The sequence below is a fragment of the Phodopus roborovskii genome, unplaced genomic scaffold (assembly GCF_943737965.1).
Source record: "Phodopus roborovskii unplaced genomic scaffold, PHOROB, whole genome shotgun sequence".
In the NCBI taxonomy this organism is placed as follows: Eukaryota; Metazoa; Chordata; class Mammalia; order Rodentia; family Cricetidae; genus Phodopus; species Phodopus roborovskii.
In genome coordinates, this window is record NW_026126548.1 from 475456 (window position 1) to 498495 (window position 23040).

The following is a 23040-nucleotide window of genomic DNA, read 5'->3' on the forward strand; positions in this document are numbered from 1 at the left end:
TATGCAGAGGGCACGAATTTTACCCTACAGCCATCCCTAAGCCACACTGAAATAAAGGACAATATGAGTTTTCAACTACATCTACCAACCTCTCTACACCTGTGACCAAATCAACTCTGAAGCCCTGGAAAATCAATAAGGAATACTCTGTATGACTTAGCAATAGGCAAAACTTTCTGCAGTAATGTGTCCAGTTATATGCTACTCTGTGTTTTCTTCATGAACAAAGCTAAGTAGACAGATCTACCAGGGAGATGGATGGATGGAAAGGTAGACAGATGAATGTATAGATAAAGAAACTACACACGTAGATTTTATCATAAAATAGAGTCACAGAAGCTAAGACCCAAGAGCTGAACCTGGTTGCTTGAAAGTCAACAGTATCAACTTATGAGCTCTGAAGAGCTGGGAACCAAGCAGATCATGGTCTCAGTTCAGTCTAAGTCCAACGTGAAATCAAAAAATCTGCCCCACCTTGAAGACAGACAGGGAATTCTCCCTCATTCTACCTTTATTTTGATAGGACCTCAGTGGACTAGATTAGCCCTACTTGCAGAGGGGAGTGCAGTTTCTTTACTTGGTCAACTGTGCAAATATTAACCTTGTCCAGAAATACCTTGAAGACTTGTCCAGAATAGTTTTAACCAAATATTCACATATAAATGGTTCAATCAGATTAACAAAAAGCTCCCTATTCCCCCAAGCACCTTAGTAGCAACATCAGTCTACTAAATCATAGAGTAGCTCTTCCCATGGCCTACCTTACATCTTCTTTGTGGACTGTCTTCTTTAGAATTGATACTTTAGAGTCTTACCTTCATTGACCTCCACTCCTTCTATTCTCCCTCACTTCTATCAGTTTTTTGACTGATCCTTGTTTTAGGTGACATCTAATACCCCAGCAAAGGGTAGACCACTTTATAAGCTGTTTTATTGCTGTTGTTTGTCTATTTATTTTTAATATAGGGTCTTTCCAGAAAAGCATCTGAGTTAATAAAGTACATAGGGAAATGGTATATACTGAACCTTCACTTTCAATGAAAATACACACACACACACACACACACACACACACACACACACACACTTCCCCAACTGGCAGATCTATGAAAAATGTTCACCTGAGCTAGAAATAAGAGAATAGAAAAAAAATTGGGAAAGGAAAAGTGGGAGTCCACAAGGCCAGGAATGACATAAACAAACAGGGAAATAAACAGAAATAAAGACTGAATATGCTTTCTGTGAACTCAGAGTCCCAGAAACCATCCTGGTGCAAGAAAACAACAGAAGGAATGAGTCACTGTTTACCAGCCACAGAGGGTGCTGTCAGTTCAACACATGTGTGACAACTAGCAGTGCAATGTCCTAAGCAAGCCTAAGAACATTGTGCAGCTGCTATCAAAACACAGCCAATCAAAATGATTTTGTCTCTTCTACAAATGGAGAAGGGGGAGGGGTACACATGAAGTTTCCATGTGGTTTCACATGTACAGTACACAGATGTTTAATAAAGCAAAAACAGGGAGTAGACAACAGTGCCATGAGAGTGAGAAGAGAATTGACTCACATGTTGGCCAAGAAATATAAACAATGCAGACAGCGAAAGCTGGGGATAAAGAGCTCTTGCTATGGTAACAGGCTTAAAAACTAAATGTGACTCTACAGTGGAAATGTAATTTTTTTTCCAAAAAGATAAACAGATCAACCTAACAGAGGAGAAGGGGAGCGGGAGAAGAGTAATGCAGAGGCAGAAAGAGGAAGGAGTGATAAATAATATTGATTATTTAATAAAAGATTATTTAAAAGCACATATATTTTATATACACATGTATACAATACAGATTTAGTTTAAATGGAGCTACCCCACATGGGGGATAATACTCTCCCAAGAGCCATAGACTATATGACAAAAATCCCAATGCTAACAATTGATATGTCCCTTAAGCTGTTAGTCAGGAGATCCAAGAGACCCCTACCAGACAATGTAGGCTGTTGTTCCTGGTGTCTGAAGACACCACACACATCACATCCATCATAGAATTGAAAAGATGGAGCTGGGGCTGACCTGGAAGTCTTTTTCCTGAGCACCAGCTCTCGTATCAGAAGGCGTTATTCAAGTTGCCAAGGAGAAGTTATTTCCAAGTTCTAAATTGAACACAAGAATAACCACCCTGGCAAGATACCCCATAGGTGCAATGGTGACAGTTATATGTTGACAGTAACCAACAACTCCCTAATTGTACTTAAGGCCAAATTAATAGGAAAGAGTTCATTCCTGCACTGTAAATCTAGCCAAGAACCTATAGCTCGAAAGGCCATAAACATTGGAAGAAAGCCTATTGTTGCCATTTTGTTAAGTTAACATAGTGTCCAACTGCCCTCTAAATACTTTTCCTCATACACAAAGTACAGCTATTCCCTTTCATCAAAAAGTTTCTGTTTACCAAAAGATCAATGACATTACAGTCACAGCTGGATAAAATGCAGAGAAGTGACTGTGGAAGGCTGATCCCCACTGGATCACCTACAACATAAATCCTACCCTGAAGGTTCAGGAACCACTGTGAAGAGAGGGCAGACAGATTATAAGAGCCAGAAGACCAGGACGACTGCTGGTGTCTTTTGGACATGACAGGGAAGCTGTCAGCCATGATCTCTAAACAATATGTTTGCTAGCATATAACCTGCCCAAAAACAGTCAACATGACAACATGGCCGAGGAAGAAGCTCAGAAAGCCACACCTCTAGATGAAGAACTACAAGCAGTCAATGGCTACCAAGGGAGAAAGAACCAGTGTTCTTCAGGGACAAGCCCTATGATAGGTGGCCCAAGCCTAAGTAGACAGCCCTAAACACATATACTTTGTAAGATATATATGTGTACATATCTATACACATAATCACAAAGATAAAATTACAAATGAGGTCATAAATTCAAGAGAGTGTTATTGGGGGCATGGGGTGAATTGGAGGGAGTAAGGGGGCTCAAATTGATTTAAGTACAGCGTACTTAATTATAGGACCCTCAAAATTGAAAATAAAATTAAAGAATAATGGAAATAGCCTTATATTAAATAAACTTCTGTGCTCATCCATAATATCTGAAAATCTTTAAATGAGTTCTAGACACAAATAGGAGGCTCTTAGATTTTCTTCAAATCTTGCTAAATGTTAATGGACTAAATATTGTTAACTGTGATTCTTACTTGATAACTGTTGTATAATATATTTTGCTATGTTAAGGTTAAAACCCTTCTTTTTATTTAGACAGAAAAGAGATGATGGGAGATGTCATTCTGTATATGTTTCTCATACTGGTTAATAATAAAGCACTGTTGGCCAATAGGAAAGGAAGATAGGAGGGACTAGGAGACAAGGAGGAAATAGGAAGTAGGAAGGAGGAGTCAAGATGGAGAGTCTGGAGAAAGCAGTATGCCGCCGGCTCCCCGGTAAGAGAAATACATAGATCAGCAGAAATGGGTTAATAATTAAGGCAGAGCTAGCCGATAAGAAACAAGTAACCGGGCCAACAGTATTGTACCAAATACAGAGTCTCTGTGTATTATTTGGGGCTGGCGCAGCTGCAGGACAAGACCGGGCGGCAGGCGGAAAAACAGTACACGTTACAAATGGCGCCCACGTGGCGAATAAGAACTTCCACTTAAAATTTAACAAAAGGTTAAAAAAGGGTTTTAGAAACAAAAGAACAGAGACAAGCAAGGTTTCTTAGAGACAGGTGGTTATAAGTCCTTTATCTCAAAGAGTGTCAAACTTTGATCATTGATGGCATATGAGAGCTCTCATAAACCAGCGCAGTTGTTGAAAAATAAATACCAATTCCTATAGTAACTCAACCTGATCTCAGTGGCTAGGAAAGTGAGATGCAAACTAGCCTGTTCACAGGACTCATGAGTTGAGCTTCCAATTGACTTTAGATTTAATTCTCCAAGTATCAAAACTGGACCTGGTCAGAATTGTCTATCATAACAGAAACAAAAGAATTTTATGTATTATACAAGTAGACTTATTGAACTTGATTACACAGCATGGGTGGATTAGTGCAGTGGTAACAAACACTGCTCAACAAAGACAATGGCTTTCCACCCAGGCCTGCTGCCTACCTAGACTCTTCTTCACCAAGACTTAACAGCCCAGTAGAAGTTGCTGCCTACATTGAGAACAGATCTTTCCTAACCAGTCATAGTCATTATCTTACATGTCAATCCTCTCTGGAAATACCCCACAGACCCATAGAGGTATGTGTTTTCAGTCTCAGACATCTGTTAATGAAATAAAGTTCACCAGCAAGACCAACCATTACACATGGCTCCTTGAGTCCTGCTGTGAAGTGCACTAGTTTGGTCTCCCTGAATAAGCACAGTATTCAAGTCCAGTGGGGTTCTTAAAGCTAACCCATCTGAATCTGAGTCCTGGCTCATCTGTCTTTTGCTCCCATAACCTGAGGCACTGTGGCAGACTGCAACTCCATTCTCATAATTTGAAGTCATTTTTAGCACAGTCTCTCATGTTCCACATCCACTTTAACCCACTTAACTCAGTCCTACCCTTGGGCCTTGGTTTTTTTCTATCCCCCCCCCCCCTTTGAATACTGAGTTGCCTCAAATGCTCCCTCTAGGTCTTGAGATCCCAAACATCTCAATAAGAGTTTCTCATGATCTTGAACCTCTCTCAATGCATATTAGAAGAAAGAGGGGAGTGGTTTCAATACACACAGGTGCATGATGGAAGGCTGCCTGGCATTCTATGTATTCAAGTTATGCAATGTGGAAACTACAAGGTGTTTCCTTGGGAACTGCTCACCATATGGGCAATTAAAATCCATTTCACTATTTTGTTGCTCTGGGGTTAATAGTAGACTAGTACTTTTCTCCTAACCTACTCATATCTTCAATATTTCTAAGAGACATCACATGGTCCAGGCTGGCCTCAAATTCCTAAGCTCAAGTGATTCTCCTATTTTAACTTCCTGGGCATCTGAGATTTGAGACCACTGACCCTGGATAACAAATGCTTTCTGAGTGTTCCCTTTTATGTGGCAGACATTGAGTGAGGTTGAGGATGGTATAGTCCTCCACACACTCATCTGTGGTCTTGCCTACAGTCAATGACAGCCTGAAAATACTAAAGAGGAAATTCTATGAAAAAGCAATTTGTAAGTCTTCAGCTATGATGAAAACTTATTCATCCCTTTCCACCTGGGTTTGCTTCACACATGCTGTATATGAAACCCACTCACTAGTCACAAATACCAACTGTTGTAGTAACACAGCAATCCCTGCTCAATGTAAGCCTTGACTTAATGATACTCCCAAAGGTCAAAAATAGTGATGCTGGCTATTTCATGATGGCAGTCATAACTATTCTATATGATTATTAGTTATTGTTTTTAATCTCTTACTGTGACTAACTAACAAATCAAACCTTATCATACATATGTGTAGAAGAGAAATGGAGTCCACATGAAATTTGGTACTTGATATGGTATCAGGCAAGCACTAGCAGTCTAGAAACATCCATCCTACAGATTATGGAAGACTATTGTACAGATTCCAGGTAGCAATGTGTTGCTTGCATAGTATCCATAGTGTGGTAGTAGAGGCATGCTGCAACATGTGACTCCCACACTGTCCTCTCACACTCAATGCTATGCTGTAGATGCTGCACCAGATAACTATGCAGTGTACAGAAGGCAGTTCTCTTTCCTGAAGACTGCGCTGCCCTGGAGGAGTGCTGCTAACTGAAGTTCCCCTGGAAGCTCCTGCTGATCTCACAGAAACCTGCCTATCCACAGTAGACATAGATAACTGTAAAACTCAATGGTCATTTTAATTCACAAATAGCAACATGTAAGCATTCATTTGATTTTCAACAATGATTAATTAGCCACAGATATTCTCTTCTTTGGACCTCAGAGGAAAGAACATGATAGATTTTTTTCAGAACACTTGAAAGGAAACATATTTATAATGAAAGACAAAAAAGTAAAGTTAAAGAAACCCACCCACTTGAAATGAAGGACAGACTAACCTGGAAAGCTAACCAAGACCAATATCTGTTCCTTGGAATTTGCTAACTTCCCCTCACAAGGCCCTGAGATAACAAGATACCAAGAATTCACACTGCCCCTTCTTTCTTGTGAGTCAGCAGGTGGTGAATAGGGTCCTTAAGAAACAAAGAGATAACTGTACCTCTGGTTTGCCCAGACAAGATTAATTAGCACACTCTGAGGCCCTAAAGTCTGTTGACCCTAATAGCAAGACCATCCAGCCTCAAAGGGTCACATACTCAATGGACAGAGGGTCCCACCCCCTCCCTAAGCTTGTGGGTTTTGCCCTTTAAAGACATCTGTGTCCCGGGGGATGGGGCTTCTCTAGCCTGCGTGCTAAGGGAGTCCGTTTGCGCAAACGTTTCCTGTTCATTAAAGCCTCTTGCATGTTGCAGCAACTGGACTGGACATTGAGTTCTTGGGGGTACTGACTGAAACTGGGAGACTCCTCATTCTCTGAGGGTCTTACAATAACAAGCAAATTAAGCATAATTTTCTAATGTAGTGTTTCATGATAAAAAAAAATTGTAAACTAAAATACAATTTTGAATAAGTTGCACAAGGTAGAAAACACACAGATGCTCAAAACAAACACAGTGTACCCCCATATATGTTAGACAAAATAAAACATTTGCTTATGGGAAAGGAAGGAAAAGGATGGTGATTAGACTGCAAGGAGGAAAAATGACAAGAACATCTTTGTATGGAGCAATTAAGAATGTACATTCAACAGACAGAACCCTATAAAAATCCCCTCCACTGTGGACGATCACTTAAAATTTTGTTAAATGGACACCAATATGGAATCCGACTTTAGAGCAAGAAGCCAGGTTAATATACTCCACACAGATTCAACTGGAGTAGGGGTGGGGGCTGGGCAGTTCTTCCATGCCATGATTTCAAGAAGCCCATGCCTAGTCAACTCTCTTAAGTAAAATAGAAGCTACACACACTATTTTGTATAATGTATATGCCCTATTGCAGTATACTGCTGTGTAAAGAGTTGTACTCTATTGGTTAGGAAATAAAGACAAAAACCATCAGATCACTCCAAACCCAACTTTTCGCAAGTACTGGATGCTGAGAAAATCTACTGATGCAGATCCCATGGTGTAGAGGGCTGTTTACCAGGGTATCATAAATTCTTCAATATCAAACTGACAAGCAAAACAATTCTATCACTGTGATAACAAAAGTATGTAGGAAGGGCACTTTCATATCACACGGAGAAATGTAAAAAGTTACATCTTCCGGCAAAGCCGTATTTATTCAAAACCATAAAAATATAATAGCCTGTAAACCAAGACTTATGAATCATCATAAGAAAAATAACTTATACACAATTATATTTATTCTAAATTGTATTTAAGACAAAACACTTGAAATAAAAAAATTGAAAATAGTACATGTTATACCTGTCAGAAGACCAGGTAAGTTACCAGAGGGACTTCCTCACTCTCTCTGTTACCCAAGACCCATTCCTCTTGGTCACTCCCTAGTGCTTCAACACAACAACAGCTACAGCTTCCCCTTCCCCCATCCATGCTTCCTGTGGAGGAGCCCTAGGACTACCTCCCCCCTGGTCTTCCCCCAGCCAGGCTCTAACACCAGAATGATTTCCCACGAACACACCAACTGAGAAAGCCACTAAAACAGGCAACACTCAGCCAACACACTCTCTGAAAATCCAAAGTGTTTAAATACACCAATAAAAACACAAGAAATAAATAATCTCACCCCATGAAAACAAAAGCAGGGAAATGCACACACACACTACCACCACCACCACCACCACCAAAAGCAACAACAAAATGACAAGAATTAACAATCCTTGGTCACTGGTATCTCTCAATATTAATGGAGTCAATTCCTTCAACAAGACAGACATAAAGACTTTCAAGAATTCAAGGAAAATGAACACACAGCATACCGAATTTATGGGACACAATGAAAGTGGTGTTAAATGGAAAATTCACAGCATTAATTGCCTACATAAAATAATTGAGATCTTATTCTAGCAACTTAACAGCACACCTGAAAACAATAGAACAAGAAGAAGTAATTAAACTCAAGGAGGTATAGATAAGTTCTGAAATCAACAAAATGGAAACAAAGACTCAATGAAATGAAGTTGATTCATTGAGAAAATCAACAAGATAGACAAATACTTATCCAAACCAACTAAAAGACAAAGACATGATATCCAAATTGATAAAATCAGAAACAAAAAGGTGACATAACACAGACACCAAGGAAATCCAGAGAATCATAAGAATATAATTTAAAAACCTGTATGACACCAAATTAGAAACTCTAAAAGAAATGGATAATTTTCTCAATAGGTACTACTAATGAAAGTTAAATCAAGATCAGATAACCAATTTAAATAGAACTGTAGCCCCTAGTGAAATAGAAGAGAAGTAGTCATTAAAAGTCTCCTGAAAGAAAGGAAGAAAGAAAATCCCAGGGTCAGATGATTTTAGTGCAGAATTCTACCAGACTTTCAAAGAAGAATTAATGTTGATACTCCTCAAAATTACTCAAAATTCTTTCTATAAGGTCACAGTTACCCTGATACCCAAACCATATAAAGACTCAACAAATAAAGACATTATGAACCAACTTCCCATATGAACATAGATGTAAAAATCCTCAATAAAATACTTGTAAACCTAATCTAAAAACACATAAAGAAGGCCATTCACCATGACTGAGTAGACTTTATTGCAGAGAAGCAGATCCCAAATGGTTCATCATATGAATTGCAGTATATGTAACCCACCATATAAATAAACTTAAAAAAAAAATCAACATCTCATTACAAGCAAAACAAACAAACAAAACTTTGACTAAAGTCAACGCCATTTCATGACAAAAAAGTCTTAGAGAGATTAGTGATACAAGGAACGTATCTAAAACTAATTAAGGCAATTCATAGGAAGACTATATCCATCATCAAATTAAGTGAAGAGAAACAAAAAACAATGCACTAAATCATGAACATGAAACGATTACCCACTCTCCTTATCTATTGAACATAGTACTTGAAATATTAGCTAAACCAATAGATAGCTAAAGAAGACTAAGAGATACAAGTGAGAAAGGAAGAAGTAGAAGTATTGCTATTTGCACATGGTATGACAGTAAAAATAAATGACTCTAAAATTCCACCAGGAACACCTACTACTGATAAACTCTTGCCACAAAGTGTCTGGATACAAGATTAACTTAAAAAAAATCAGTAGCCCTCCTATATACAAATGACAAATAGACTGAGAAAGAAATAAAAGAAACAAAACCATTCACAGTAGCCTCAGATAATATAAAGTATCTTGGTGTCACTCTAAGCAAGGAAGTGAAAGACTTACAAAACAAAAACTTCAAGGATTTGAAGAAAGAAACTGAAGAAGATATAAGAAGGCAGAAAGATCTTCCATGGATTGGTAGAATTAACATAGTAAAATAGGCCATCCTACCAAAAACTATCTACAGATTTAATACAATCCTGTTATGAGCACTCTTCCTGCCAACCTTGTCCCACAACCATGTCAGCCCCAAATTAACACTAAGAGACTTATATTAAATATGAAACTGTTGGGCAATGACTAGGACTTCTTATTGGCTAGCTCTATATTAATTAATAACCCATTTCTATTAATCTAAGTATTTCCAAGTGGTCTTATCTTATCAGAGAAAGGTCCAAGGACGTGTTACTACTCTAGCATCCTACATGGTGACCACTCTCTGCCTAAAGTTCCCAGAATCCTCCACATCTCCTAGACCCACCTATCTTGCTGCCCTATTGGCCACAGTGTTTTATTCATCAATCAAGAAAAGAAATGTATTTTCAGAATAACATCTCCCATCAAAATTCCAACACAATTCTTCACAGAATTTGAGAGTTCTCAACTTCATATGGGAAAACAAAATTGCTAAGACAATCCTGAAAAATGAAAGGACTTCTGGAGGTATCACCATCCCTGATTTCAAGTTGTACAACAGAGCTATAATAATAAAAACCATATGGTATTGCAATAAAAACAGAAATGTAGACCAATGGCATGAAAATGAAAAGCCAGACATAAATCCATACACCATACACCTATGGACACCTGATTTTTGATAAAGAAATCAGAAATACACAATGGAAAAAAAGTGTCTTTAACAAATGGTGTTGGTCTAACTAGAAGTCTCTGTATGTAGAAAAATCCAAATAGATCCATATTTATCACATCCTATAAAAATTCAAGTTCAAGTGAATCAAAGACCTCAACATAAAACCAGACACACTGAACCTGACAGAAGAGAAAGTAGAAAATAGTATTGAATGCACTGGCACAGGAGACAACATTTTTAACAAAACACCAATAATGCAGACATTAAGACCAACAATTAATAAATGGGACCTTTGGGACCTAGTGAAACTGAAAAGCTTCTGTAAGACAAAGAACATCATCAATCAGACAAAGAGACAAAAATAAGGGAAGGTTTCCATCAACTCAACACCCAATGAGGTTTAATATCCAAAATACATAAAGAATTCAAAAAATTAGATATCAGAAAACCAAATAATCCAAGTAAAAAATAGGGTAGAGATCTAAACAGAAAATTCTCAATAAAAGAATCACAATTGAATGAGAAACACTTAACGAAATGTGCCTAGCCATCAGGGAAATTCAAATCAAAACCATTATGAGATTCTATCTCACACCTATCAGAATGGATAAGATCAACAACACAAGTGTCAAAGAGAATGCCCCTCCATTGCCAGTGTAAGTACAAACTTGTACAACTACTATGGAAATCATTATGGTTAATTCCTCAGAAAACTAGCCACTCATTGTGGCTTTATTCATAATAGGCAGAAACTGGAAAAAACCTAGTTGCCAGTCAACGGAAGAATGGATAATGAAAGTTTGCTAAATTTACACAATGGAGTATTACTTAATGGTTAAAAAAATTGACATTATGAAATTTGTATTCAAATGGATAAAACTAGAAAAAAATCAGTAAGGTAATCCAGATTCAAAGACAAATATTGTATTATTCACTTGTAAGGAGTAATGTTTTTCCTCCTGCTGCTGCGCCTGCCCCAATTAACACACTGAGACTCTGTATTAGCTATGATGCTGTTGGCCCATTACTTGTTTCTTATTGGCTAGCTCTGTCTTAATTATTAACCCATTTCTATGTATTTCCACGTGGGCTTACCAGTGAGAGGCGGCTGGCGGTTCTGCCTTCTCTAGACTCTCCATCTTGACTCCTCCTTACTACTTCCTCTTTCCTCCTTCTCTCCTAGTCCCACCTATCTAGCTTTCCCATTGGCCAACAGTGCTTTATTCATTAACCAGTATGAGAAACATATTTACAGAATGACATCTCCCATCATTTACTTATAATTGGATATTAGCTATTGAGTTATAACCAAGCTACAATCTACAGACCCAGAGAGGTGAGGTAAAGGAGGAGGCTCTAGGGTGTGTGTGTGGGGGGGCGTGCATAGACCTTTCTGAGAAGGGGAAATGGAATAAATTTTGCATATGGATGGAGACAGGAGTAGAAAGGATCAGGTTGTGGTGTGTGGAAGGAATGAAGGAGGAGAATGAAGGGAAAGCTAGCTGGTATTGGCAGCTTTGGGAGTTGGTGTGGAAATCTAGTACAGGAGACACTTCCTGAAATCTATGAGAGTGACACTAGTGAAGACTCCTAGTAATGGTAGGTATGGAGTCTAAATTGGCCATCTTCTGTATCCAGGCAAGGCTTACAGTAGAGGACTGGGATAGTCAGTTGAGTTGCTGGCTGTGGAGATCCATAAATAACCCGGGCTGATACTAGGACAGAAGGTTACTCTCTAAAAACTAACAATGGGGCCCCATTGCTGAGGACAACATCCGCACAGTTTATTGAATGTCAAAAGGTCAAGCTGGCCACTGCATGGAGCCTTCACTGCTGTGGCCCAAGAGTTTTGGCTGAAAAAGTACTCTGCAGGCTACAAAAAGAAAAACCTGGACACCAACCCAACCACAAAACCCTCAATCTACAATCTGTCCTGCCTGTAGGATATGCTGGGGCAATGGTGGCACAGAACTTAAGGGAATGACCAATGCTTGATTTAACTTGAAGCCCAGGCCATGAAAAGGAGGCTATTCCTGAAATGGTTTGGATGCCCAAGAACTAGAAACTGGGTAACCTAGGGACCTAGGTAGAACAAAACATTAAAACAACAAACCAAAAATTAAAAATTAGAAAATTAAATGAAATTATTCCTAATGATATTCTACTACATTCATAACCTGGTGCCTGGTTCAGTTTACAGTACAGGCTTCCTCTGACCACAGATTGTAGCAGGTGAAGAGATCCAGACATGGAAAGAGAGAGAGAGAGAGAGACAGACAGAGACAGAGACAGAGACAGAGAGAATGAGAATACATTGGAGGTCTCCATCAGGTCCTTCCGCTGGAGCTTGGTTGAATACCATGGAAGAACGAGAAGAAAGACTGTAGGAGTAAGAGGGGATGGAGGATGCTAGAGAACATGGCCCACAAAACCAACTAAGCAGGGCCCACAGAGACCAAAGTAGCAAGCATGGGGCCTGCATGCATCTGCATTAGGTCCTCTGTGTGTATGTTATGGCTGTTTGGTTAGTGTTTTTGTGGGACTCCTAACAGTGGGTCTGGGTATGTCTCTTACTCTTTTGCCTGCTCCTGAGACTCTTTTCCTACTATTAGGCTGCCTTGTCTAATCTCAATATGGGGGCTTTTTTCTTTCCTTATTGTATCTTGTTGTGCCCTGTTTGGCTGTTGTCTCTTGGAAGCCAAGAACAGAAAATAAAGATGGACTGTATCTGGGAGAGAGGAAAGGTAGGGGTGGGGAGCTGGGAGGGGTTAAGGAGGGGAAATTGTGGTCGGGGTGTATTGTATGAGAAAAGACTCTATTTTCAATTTAAAAAATTAAAGAAAATTGAAAATAACTATTCAACAAGGGGATTAATATATTTTGACACATGATTGAATTATATGTATATATTGATAAAGTGATTTTTATATATTTTAACCAACTATGCATTCTAAAATATGCTATAAAATTTCAACTTTGGAAACAGGAAGTAAATACATTAAAAGTATATTGAGTCAGTAATTGTATTAATTCAGATAAAATGTATGAGTCTATATCAGTCTATAGCTGATAAAATATTTTATTGTTATAATAAAACACTAATCCATATCCTAATTATATCTATTAAATTGGATTATGCATCAGAGGTATGCAAAAATTATATCCACGCTGGATTCTTAAAATGATATGCTTCCCTATTAACAGAAGTCGTGGGTCTTTAAAAATCGCCCTTTTAGCCATTTTTCACTCGCTTTATAGTGTTATCTGGAGACCCACTTTACTGTGTCATCATTAAGACATGTTTAATAATTAAAGAGAAATCACTTTGTCATAAGAATGTAGATTAACAAATGATCCTCACCATCTTCTAGATCTTAACTAAGACTGGATTAAACATCTATGAATATCTTGTTTTTTATTAAAATCAAAGGATTCATTGTACTATTATTGAGTGTTTTATAGTTCAGTCATGTCAGCATGAAAGAGAAATGGCAAAGACATCATGTCCCATTTAAAGCCAAGATTCACATTAAAATTTAGGTTAGCTCTTACCTTAACAATAAAGAATAAAGATTATTTCTTTTCTCTGAATTATAAACTTCTGGAGGGCTCTATATATAAAAACAGGATAAGGTCAAAATTTTTGTTATCATCCAGTTTTGGTTTTTCCTTTGTGTAATAGTCATTCTAGGACGTCAACACATTATTAAATAGATCTACTCAAGGAAAAGTAAAACGCTAACACACACACATGCGAGTGCATGTACTTTATGTATTTGTTTGGCACTTACTTTGTACAGGACAAATATGATCATGTTATTAACTAGATTCTGCTAAACATAAATGTCTTCCCCTCTGTATTGACAGACTGCATCCACAATCCTGGGATATGTGACAATTGTGCTGCCATTTTCTATTCCTATATAAATGGCAGACAATATTAATTGATCACAGAACTCTTTTCTCCTGATCTGGATCAGACCTCATGTTGCAATTCTTCAAACAACACCAACCAGCCACTAGCAATTGATGGAAGTAGACATTTACTATTTTGTTTGTTAATAGACAATAACCCTTCTTATAATAAAAGCTTAATAAATACCTAGTGAATTGAAGAAAGTGTATTCTGAACATAAATTTCCTATAATGAATGACCATGAACTTGATGAACTTGACTCTGTATGAAAAATATAGAAATGAAAGCATAGTGTATACTTCTAACTGACTGAATGCTCACCAAGCATGGATAATGAACCCAAATGATTAAATTAATAATTCATAGAAAACAATTTACAATCCACAACAATGAGTAGCATATTATGCATTAAGGTTCAAAACTAGGTGACTCAAGGACACAAAGAAACAGGGTATTCAGTCCCTCATCTCTAACATTTAGTTGAGACATTTCCTATTGCAACATTGCAAAGAGAAGTGTCACCACCACATAAGTTGTTTTGGTGACAGGAGACTCAGATATTTGGAGGACATAAGGGAAGATTTCCCTTGAGGCTAAAAGGGAAATTAGTGTGTAAATCAATTCTTCTAACTATTAATCCTCTGTGTCCGCCAGTAAACTCAGCTGTGGTCTTATACTTGTCCTTTCAGATTATCAGGATAACAAAGTGGCCTATCACCCACATACACTCAGATGGAAGACTATGACTTCGTTCAGGAGACTGAGACTTTGACCATGGGAAATTGAGGCACCAGAAGAATGAAGCACATTATATCATTCTCAACTTCTCATGATCAAAGTCTCAGACTCCTGGTGCAAAACAGCCATATCCTTAACATCAATACATAGCAACAGAAAAGATGTAAAACTACAAACACATTTGGAAGCCAAAATTCTAAAAATGTGATAGACTGGTTGGTGCCCTCCCTACCCTCCTACAGGACTCTTTTCTTTTACCTATACCTGCTTTGTGAATAATGTCAGGGGAGTTGAACTCCAAACTTTAAATAGAATTTTGCCTTGATGGACTCTAATGGTTCTTTCCCAAATCCAATAGCTACACATCTCTCATAATGGCCTCCCACCCACCTTCTGTAGTGACTTGTTTCTTATTCTAAAATATTTCCATGTATTCCATGTGTACAATGCAATGTCCTGAGAATAATCACAGTTAACTGATGAATTGAGTGCCCACTTTGTCAAACCAATAAGATATTAATACTACCTTCAACATTCAAATTTGTAACCAGAATATCTGATTGGCTATGAATGGGAGGCAGGTCACATGCTATATCTCAAACAACATTAAAAAAATAAATTTGTATCTAGAAAGGTAATTAAGTAATGAAATATTAATTACTATTTTTGTCCTTTTCATTAAAAAAAACCCTCATTCTCTTTTTCTCTCTAAAGTCATTCTGTAGATGTGTGTCTGAACTCAAAACTGGACACTGTGATATCCAAGAAAGCTCTCCACCTTATACACAAGGTGGTTTATGGAAAAGCACACTGCCTGATGGCTCCTCTGGTATTGAGATCCAATATCTCTGGGGAGATTATAAATCTTTGCATAGAGATCAAATTTGAACTTGTGATTAAAAATTATTCCAACAAAACCCTTCCATTTCAAGCTGCTGTATATAGTGAGAGAAGATATTGTCAACTGTTTTTGTATGAAGAAAAACTGTATTCCTCTCAAGACTGAGAGAGTCTTGCTGATGCCCACCTGGTCTCATTTGAGAGCCGACTCCACAGATCACATCTTTCACCTTTAATTCCTTTTTACTTGGTGCACATGTATTGTGCACCCATGTCAATCTAAAGTAGTTCATTCCTAAGAAACTTGAAGAAGTAGTTAATCTTGGCCATCAACACTGCCAGATGTACAAACTTATGAGACAAATTTCTGCACATTTGAGCGTATCTTCAGATGAAGATAGACCTTCTCTGACTGTGGACAGCATCATTGTATGGCTGGGGGACCCAGGATGAACAAAGAGGAGAAAGCATCAGATTTATCTCCCTCTGATTCCTGACTGGGACAATGACCAAATGCCTCACATTTCTGCCCTGGTGCTTCCTACCTTAAAATATGAACCAAGATAAATGCTTTGATAAATTGTTTTTGTATGATATATAACTGTAATAAGAAAGTCAAGTAAACCACAATGGCTCATGAAATGTAAGTGTTTAAAATATGAAATTCAAGTTATTTTCATATCCTACACCCCTGTATTTCACACAGAGATGGTGCTACTATTAGAATCTGCAGAGGCAGTAGTTTCCATTTTATTGTTATTATGCAATTAAACCAAAGTTTGGCTTGATGTTCTTGGTACATTGCATGGTCAGTATTTTACTAAAAAGACAAACTGAGTTTAAATAGGCAAACTCATCAATTACAATTGGAAACCTCTGAGCTTATTCCCCTTGGGGAGACATATAAATATTCTAGAACTGATTAATTTAGCCAAGTTTATTAACAGATGTATAGCAATGTCTTACCCAAGACCCAGAAAATACACTGTTACATCTCTTTACCCACCAAAGTAATCTCTGCCCTCCAAGGATCCTTATTCCAAATGCCTGTGCCTCTGCTTACACTCTCTGCTGGCAGGAGAGGCACATTTGACCACCTTACAGAAGGTGGACAGTGCTGAAGATTTAATAGCTTGAGAAGAATCCTTCAGACAGTGTTAAAGAGGATTTGCTAGGTTGATAGTAACTTCCTTGCTTTTCATTTGAGATGGTAAGTGGTCCACATTGTCCCTTTGAGTCCTTGGGAGGGACAAGCTTCAGTGGCCTCCTTCACTTTTCTGATTTACTAATAACCTCTCTGGCATACTTCCTAGGATCACCTTTCAAAATAAACAACTCCATTGAGCCCTGGTAGGGACTATGGTTGTGGAGAGGTGTAAACAAAGTCAGACCATCTGTGCTTTGAGAGGTTCAAAGCAAAAACCATCTGCTTGCTTCCCCTAGAGTAAGTGGGGAAGAAGCAGGGGATATATTCCATTAGATGATAAAATATGCCTTTATTTAAATCCAAAATTTGTGAGCAGTTCATTGATAGGATTATCTAAATTAACACAAATAAAAATTACTACAAGGAAGATTAGAAGCCAGATGGGCCAGCCTCCTGATTCTAAGGTTATAAAAACCTTTCACAACAGTGAATGTACTTCCTTGTTACTTAGCCTCTTTGTATCTGTGGGTTGTAGCATGTAGCATGTAGCATGCAGCATTACTTTACAGCTAATATCAACTTATAAGTAAGTAAATACTATGTTTGTATTTTGGGGTCTGTTCTGGGTCACCTCACTTAAGATGATCTTTTCTAGTTCCATCCATTTGCCTTCAAATTTCATGATGTCATTATTTTTAGCATATGAGTAATACTCCATTGTGTAAATATACCACATTTTCTTTATCCATTCGTTGGTTGAGGGGCATCTAGGTTGTTTCCAGGTTTGGCTATTACAAATAATGCTTCTATGAACATAATTGAGCAAGATTCTTTATGATATGATTGAGCATCTTTGGCTGTGTGCCCAAGAGTGGTATTGCTGGGCCTTGAGGTAGATTGATTCCCAGTTTTCTGAGATATCACCATGTTGATTTCCAAACTAGTTGTACAAGTTTACACTCCCATCCAGCAGTGAAGGAGTATTCCTTCATGTTCCCTTTACTCCACATCCTCTCCAACATAAGTTGTCATTAGTGTTTGTGATCTTAACCATTCTGATAAGTGTATGATGGTATCTTAGAGAAGTTTTGATTTGCATTTCCCTGATAGATAAGTATAGCTTGCCCATTTGAGATTTTTCTATTGAGAATTTTCTGTTTAGATAAGGAGGGACCAAAGGTAAATACACAGATTTTCCTAGGAAGGCGAAATAGAGAGATCTCCTGGGTAGACTGTGTGTGCTTGCAGATGGTAACATAAGAGATCAGGATTAGGGGCGGATGGTGGGGGAGAATACTGAAATAGAAATCTTGATGTGGGGGTGAATTTTGGGTTCAGGTAGAAATCTGCTACAAAGGAAATTTACAGAAATACACAAGAATGACCCCCAACTAAGACTCCTAGCAATAGGGGAGAAAGTGTCTGAACTGGCTATCTCTTATAATTAGATGAGTGACTACAATTGACAGCAGAGAGCCTTCATCCAGTAACTGGTGGAAACAGATCCAGAGATCCACAGTAAATCACTGGGCAGAGCTCAGGGAATCCTGTTGTAGAGAGGAAGGAAAGATTATATGAGCCGGGGGTTCATAGGAACTTACAGAGTCTGTACCAACAGCTAGGGAGCCTGCATGGGACCTATCTAAACCATCTACATATGTGTGACAATTGTGTAGCTTTTCTACTTATGGGATTCTTAGCAGTGGTGGCAGAGCCTGTTCCTAATGCTTTGGATGGCTTTTGGGAACCTATTTATCATGGATTTCCTTGTCCAGCCTTGCTTTGTTGACACCCATGGGAAGCCCATCCTTTCTGAACAGAAACAAGGAAGAAGTGGATGGGAAGGTAGAGGAAGGAAGGTTGGAAGAGGGGATAGAAAAAGAAGAGGGAGGATAAACTCTATGGAAGTCAGCAAATAATAGTCCAAGTTCAAGTTCAGGGGCAGTGTCTCAGATTGGAAGTCTACTTTACAGCAAAGAGCCAGACCTAACGCTTGGTTCTGGGGAGACAAAGTATTTTCTCACTTCTTCTTCCTCACAAACATATTGTTAGGACTACAAAAAAAATGAATTTTTTTCCATCAAGAAGCCTAACCCAGGAGCTCTGATGGTATAGATTATAGGGGTTTAACCCCTGTCTAAAGCCCTGTGAGGCCTCTAGGCTGATTCTGAGGAACTGCATGCAGGTGCTCTTCTGCCCTCCCTATACTTGCAGAGTAGGCCACTGTTGCCATGGTATGGATTCAAAAGATGCTCTGTGAGGCATTCAGTCCCAGTCTCAATTCTAATAACAGGTTTTTTTCTTTTTTTCTTTTTTTTTCTTTTACAGTAAGTAAAAGAACCTAACCTCCAAATAGCTAAAACAAAAAAGGTGAGTTTGTGTTGGGTTTCAGTAGTGTTTCATGGGCTCAGTGAGGAGCCTATTGGCAGAAACAATTGAAGGGCATTGCTGTCCTCAGGAAGATATCCCTGGCTCTCCCTACCCCAGAAGATGCTCTCCACAGGGTGCCCACCACTGACAGTGGCACTCTAGCCACACAGTCACATGTGAAGAGAAATTTCCACTCAGGAATCACATGGAAGTACCCATGGATTGTCTCTAAACCCATCAGTATGATCTAGGAACTAGGGACATGTGAAGGGGCTACAGCCATCATTCATACCACATGGCCAGAGTTGAAAGGAAAACAACTATTTCCCCTAAAAAGAAGCAGCAAGAAGGGGAAGATAAACCTCAGCCTATTGGGGATCAGTTGAAAAAGTTATTACAGTCTCCATCTCTTAGAACATGGGTACAAGGGACACCAAGAACAGACTGTTATAAAAACAGAAGGAAACCCTTTCAAAGGAGCACCAAGTGTTATAGTTTAGATCTGGAACATTTCCCGAAAGGCTTATATGTTCAAGACTTGGTCTCCAGTTTGATGTACTACTAAAAGTAAATGGAAACTTTGGTTGCCTTGGCTTTGAGGAAGCAGGCTCTTCAGGTCCTGCTCTTGAAATCTGGATTCATTTCTCATCTCTTTACTCCTCCAGCTCCCTGGCCACTATCAGGTAAGCAGTTTCCTTCTACCACATACTTCTGTGATGTTCAGTATCTTCAAACACCCAAAGCATCAGGACCATCAGTAATGGGCTAAGTCCTGTAAATCCAGGAGCCATAAAATCTTTCCTGTGTCTATGTTGTTTCTCTCAGGTAAACATTTGTCACAAAAAAAAAAAAAATGGAAAGCTAATACACTGTGCCAGTCACACAGTGCTAGACTACATTGTTAATCTCAGGTAAACCTTATTCACAGAAATGGAAAGCTAATACACATGCCAGTAACATGTCTTTCTCTACTCAACTCCAGTCATATAACCACATGGCTGCATAAAGAGTACATTACAACTTCTTCTAATTTGCCAGCCTATCAATCAAATCTGCTAACCTATCTTATATAATCTTGAGGAAACTTTCAGTTATATATTTAATTTTTCATAAAGCTACTATATTTTCTAAGAATTGAATAATAAAGACATAGGATTAATTGATGAGAGGATATCATTAGGAAATATGCATAGTTAAAAACTAAAGGTTACCCCCTCCCCAGACAGAAAATCCACTCTAGGAGAATCTTTTTGCCTAACGACATATAGCCAAGTCACATGTGGTACCTGGTGATGGTTTTTTACCTCAGAGTCAGGGGCATTACTGACCTTGATATGACATCCTTACTGGCTTATTGCACTCAGTCCAGTACAAATGCATCATTGCAGATAAAATACAAAGAATAGATTTTCTTTGGCTGGACCTGAAGCATTTATTGAACAATAAAGAAACACTGATCTAACAGTCACCTGCAGGACAAGTCAGATCAAACCCATTTCTGCTTCAAAAAGAAACAGGGCCCTATATCAGCTGGTGTAGAAACATCTATAATGCTGGCTCACAGCTGTATCAGCCTTGCTAACTGCCAGCATTATAGATGTTTCTACACCAGCCCAATGCAATTGAAAATCTAGGATAAAGTATGCAGAGTCAGAAATGATTTATTTGCTCCAAACTTCAGCTGGTTTTATTGTATTTTATGTAGTACTCTTTCTCCAAAACCTTATCCCCATCTGGTGATGTCACTCATTCACCATACTCCAGCTTCACTGCATACTGTTATTTCTCTTGGGTACCAAAACCTTTATACTCTGGAGTCTCTTCAGTAACTAACTATTACCTTTAATAGCATATTCTCCCCATCCATCATGTAAGAACTGATAAAGTTTCAACTGCATCTAGACACCTGTCAAATCTCACACGTCTTTGCATCAATGTCACCTTCTCGGAGCTCCTTCCATCCTTTATGAAGATTTATTTAATTCAGTTTTTTCACAACACCTTGTTCTTTCTTTTATAGAGAGAAATTTATTGGATGTTGTCTTTTTATTATAATAGTCATATGAGGTAAATATATATGTATACATACATAAATACATATTTGCCCACATCATTTGTCTTTCTATACCTTGTCAGAGAGTAACTACTCGAAGCATCTTCATGAGCAAAGATTTGTTGTCACCAAATATTCAATCTACTGGTTTTCTATAAGACCAAACAAATGGAAATACTTATTTAACTAATATAGTTTGATATGAGTGCTAAATGGACTTTCAGTACAAGAAATGGTCAGGCTTTCCCTCTCAGCAATGTAGAGCAAGCCTGGAATGTGGAAGCAAAGCAAGCTTGCTCTTTGTTTTCAGGGAGCTTCCGGAAGAGCACACAGGGATAAGGCTGTTCCACCCACAATGTCAACCAGATCAAGCCATTCCAACCCTAGAGAAAAGCAAATTGATAAATGAACCAGGAGGCAGAGAATGCATTGTGATGTTTAGCTGGGTTTCATCCCCACAGAAGAGAAAGTTAGGAGTTCCCTCCTGATATCAATGAGGCAAACATGAAGAAGAAATCACCAAATATCAAACAATGCCAAGAAATAGAAGAATGCAGTACATAAGACAATGGTGGTGGAAGAGAGCCAAGACCCCACCCTCACAATAACACTTTGACAGATATCATTAAGATGGAACATCAAGGAATTATACTACATATTTGGCTGGAGGGGGCCTAAGGGAAGGAATGAGGGCAAGTTCTACCTGCAATTGTGATATTAAGACATTAGATACCATGCTCTAAAATTGTACATGAGGCTGTTGATACTGGCCATCAGTAGCATTCAGAAATGGTAACATCATAACACATATGGTTCAATATGTTTTACTAGAAAGTTAATTTGGAGCACTTCTTTAAAGAATAGGAAAGACTCTCTAATCTGATTCATGTGCATCCCTGGGGCTCCTTATCTGTGCTCATGCACCTGCCTTATCTGGGGCTTCTGTAGCATTGTAATCACCTGTGGCCATCTCCCCTGCCAGCTCTACATCTTTGAGGGAAGGGCACAGCTAATGTCTCTAGAGGTCAGCATGGCAATAGTCATGGAGTAGGCCCTCAGTATTTCCAGAATAAATGAATGTCATTGCTCACCCTGCCTGGGTGCTTGCTTCCACAAGTAGTCCTTTAAGATTTAGGGTTATTATCTTCCCATCCTAAGACTCAACATCTCCATCAAGCTTACAATTTTCCAACACACAGAATCTAGTCTCTTCTTTCTCTTATTCCTCTCACTTTCTCCCTTCCATTCTTTCCTGCAGGTTCTATCAAAATTGTGAGAACACATATGGCCTCCTTCGGAGAACAGGAAGCTAAGTAACTAAGTAGTTTGTCTTCTCTGTGATGAGACTCTCTCTAAAATAATAAAAAAAAACCTTATTATAACTATCCCTTATTCTTCATCCTTATTCCATGAAATTTGAATAAATAATTATAGATCTTCTCTTGGAAGCCTAGAGACCAGGGTTTGTGCCTCATCAGGACAAAGTGTACTCCAGGAATACTGCCACCTCAGTGAAGCCATGGTCACTTCTTATGGCCCTCTTTTGGTTAGAACCAAATTTAAAGCAGCACCTATGCATGCCACCTTTCAACTATCTAGCGCCACAAAGCTATTCAGAAGTGCCTGTCTCTGTGAGGGGATTTATAAGGGCCACAGCACAAAGAAAGAAACAACAGAACAGCATCCTAAGCCTAACCCGAATCCATCCAACCAAGAACAGAGATGCCAACCTGCTCCTAAACCATTGCCCAACAGTCCTCATGTCATGTTCAGCCAAAGGGTCACTGATGCAA